This window comes from Ornithodoros turicata, chromosome 3, assembly GCF_037126465.1.
Source record: "Ornithodoros turicata isolate Travis chromosome 3, ASM3712646v1, whole genome shotgun sequence".
Classification (NCBI taxonomy): domain Eukaryota; kingdom Metazoa; phylum Arthropoda; class Arachnida; order Ixodida; family Argasidae; genus Ornithodoros; species Ornithodoros turicata.
Genome location: NC_088203.1, coordinates 17,043,064 through 17,045,911, shown reverse-complemented (window position 1 = coordinate 17,045,911; position 2,848 = coordinate 17,043,064).

Genomic DNA, 2,848 nt, shown 5'->3' with positions numbered 1-2,848 from the left:
GGAATCTTTTGCTCAGTGTTGACAGATTCGTTCGAAAAAAAATAAGCGTTCGCGTTCCCGTTAGCAGACGACGGAAAGCATTTTTTCTGCGATTACACATTTATGCGCCTAAAAACTTGTCGAAAGCTTTCAAAAACATACTGCTGCTCATGATACGCCACTGCGACGTCTGAGATATCACCGAAAGTAAGGAGTTTCGGTCATATTGCATGTCCTGGTGCACAAGAGAAAAAAGTCAGAAAAATGATGCACATCTGTTCAAAATTGTTGAAATGACAACAAACTCGTCGAATAGCACACAGAAGACGAAAGTGACAGTGAGCTAACCAAAGTAATTGAGCGAGCTCAACATGAATGGTGAACTGAGCAAGGAGAAACATTTGCCGGTCTGTTACCAATGTCATTCAATGGCTTTGAAAGGGTATTGCTACACTATTCTTCTTGTGCGTAGTTCTTCATAGTGGACTGTACGTTTGAAGCCCCAAGTAGTGCAGACATTTTGAAGCTTTTAAAAACTGCTCTCACATGTGAAAACAAGGCAGCTTTTAGTGACAAAATATGTAGGTAAGATTGAGAAGATAAACATATTTGGAAATGACTGTCAGTAAGAAAATGAAAGAACATTATTGGCTCTGAAAACCGGCTCCAGGGGAGGGCACGAAAGATACACGGTGCGGAGACGTGCACTCTCTTGCACAGTCGAAAGCCCGCGATGATATTTTTTTATTTGTACCTCCTGGTTGTATCTGTTGTATTAGGCTGTTTATGGGCACCTGAAAGACAAAAGGATGAGTTGAATTGAATCTCCCGTATATAGTGGCAGCAAAAAGTATAAAAGTGTAAGTGCTAAATTATCTGTTGTTTGATCCAATTATCATGGTTGTCAACCTCGGGACGCGTAAATACCTTCTGATGTCAGAAAGCGACGTAACTTTCACAATAACCGAAGTTAATGATTTATCCAGCCCCCCCCTCCCCCACACACACCCGCAACACTCCCAGCATCCACCCATATGTTTGGTGACGCCCCCCCCCCCCCCGTAACTTTTTTACCTATGCACCCCCAAAAGGAGAGCTTTTGCTATTTCAGCTGTAATGACATGTCGTGCTGTTATGAAGTAACTGTAATAATGACCCCCCCCCCCCCACACACACTTTTTGCAACCCCCGGATTCTGGGTAAACCAGTGACCCAAGGATATCGATAGCGGCTATAAACACGCAGAAGTCACTGTCATTTTCAATCAGCGTGCTAAAGCGTTATTGACGACGTCTAACAACAGGCTAAGGATGGCTGTTTATCGCATTTGGAGCCCAAGTATATGTTCAACGTCAACAAAATATTGTCTATACCTACATGTTGCACTTGTGTGCTATTCTGGGAAAAGGCAAAATGAAATTTGGCCCTTCTGCTGCTGACACCGAGACACCATATGCAGCCAGTATCAAAGGAATATGATACTGAAACGTCATTAGAGCGTGAATGATCAGATCAACTAGTTATACTATCTAACGTTCTCCTGTCCTTCCATTCGAGTCTGTCTGAGTTGCTACAGAAAGCCAGTCCCTGTGGCCGGCCTCCCATTTGATGCCAATACACTCTCTCGTCAATCCTTCTTCCATCAATTGTCCGCCTTCCATTTTGCCAACACACTACGTCGTCAACCTTTGCATTATAGCTGTACCCTTTGCGGTGCTGTTCCCGGGAAGATTTTTTTAAAATCTTTGGTGATTCTCATGGGCAGGCACTGGACATATGCGATCATAGTTTCGGTTTCACACAGCCGCGATACCGATACCAGTGTCGAACCCGCGGTATTACGTGAGGTCGCTTTTTCAAGCAACCGTACAGCAAATAAGGTTTATATAGTTGCGTGAACATAAAGCAGGCTATGGTGTGCCTTTAAAAGCAATTTCACGTTTATCCCTTCAGAAATACAACAGATTCTATCGCAGACGACAGGCTGGACGGAGAACGGTACAATACAACGCAGACGACACTCGTGCTATAGACGCAGACGACAGTTACTCGTTTTCGAGTGCCTGCGGCTCATGATTAGGTGAGCTTGACACATTTAGTTACTGCAGGTTGAATGATTTACTTCCGACATTTCTATATATCATCCTCATTTGATTGACGATCCAGTGACATAATGCGTTTGATGTAATCCGTCGCCAGTTTCTTGCATAAACACGGCCGTGATATTTGTAATTAAGGTTAGGGATAAGACATTGAAAGAGCACGCCTGAGACCAAGCACCCTTCAGTCAAGTTTTACTGTTTCGCAGGAAAAACGCTTCAATTGTCTGCACACTTCAAAATGTGGAAGGCCACAGCCCAAGGGCTTTGAAGCCCGGCAGAAGCCAACAAAACGCATGAAGTTTACTAGTGAGTATATTTATAAGTTTTCAAGGTGATGAATGTATAGTAGGTGAAGCTACAGGATTTCTCATATATTTTAATTCATTGGTCACTTCCTTTAATCCAAGCGTAACGCAATTTAATCCATCGGCCAATCAATTTAATTCAAACCCCAATAATGCAATTCATAATGCAGTGTGTCATTCGTGTCATTCTCCAGGATTTATACCGTATGACTCGACTTCTTGCGATTACTGCTCACCCTGTAGACTATGACTAGGGTTCCGGATTTTTGGATTTATTCGAAAACATATATATAAAAAAGAAACATTAGCCGATAAAATTTTAAGCAATTCGAATTCATGCGAAAAACTCCGATTTTGGGGGTTCTAGTAATCGTGAACTCAGCAAGAAACCCCATGCCCTGACGACTGATTGATTGGGTTCGTTTCATATATTTTTAGGTTGCTTCGCAGAGATATAGATTT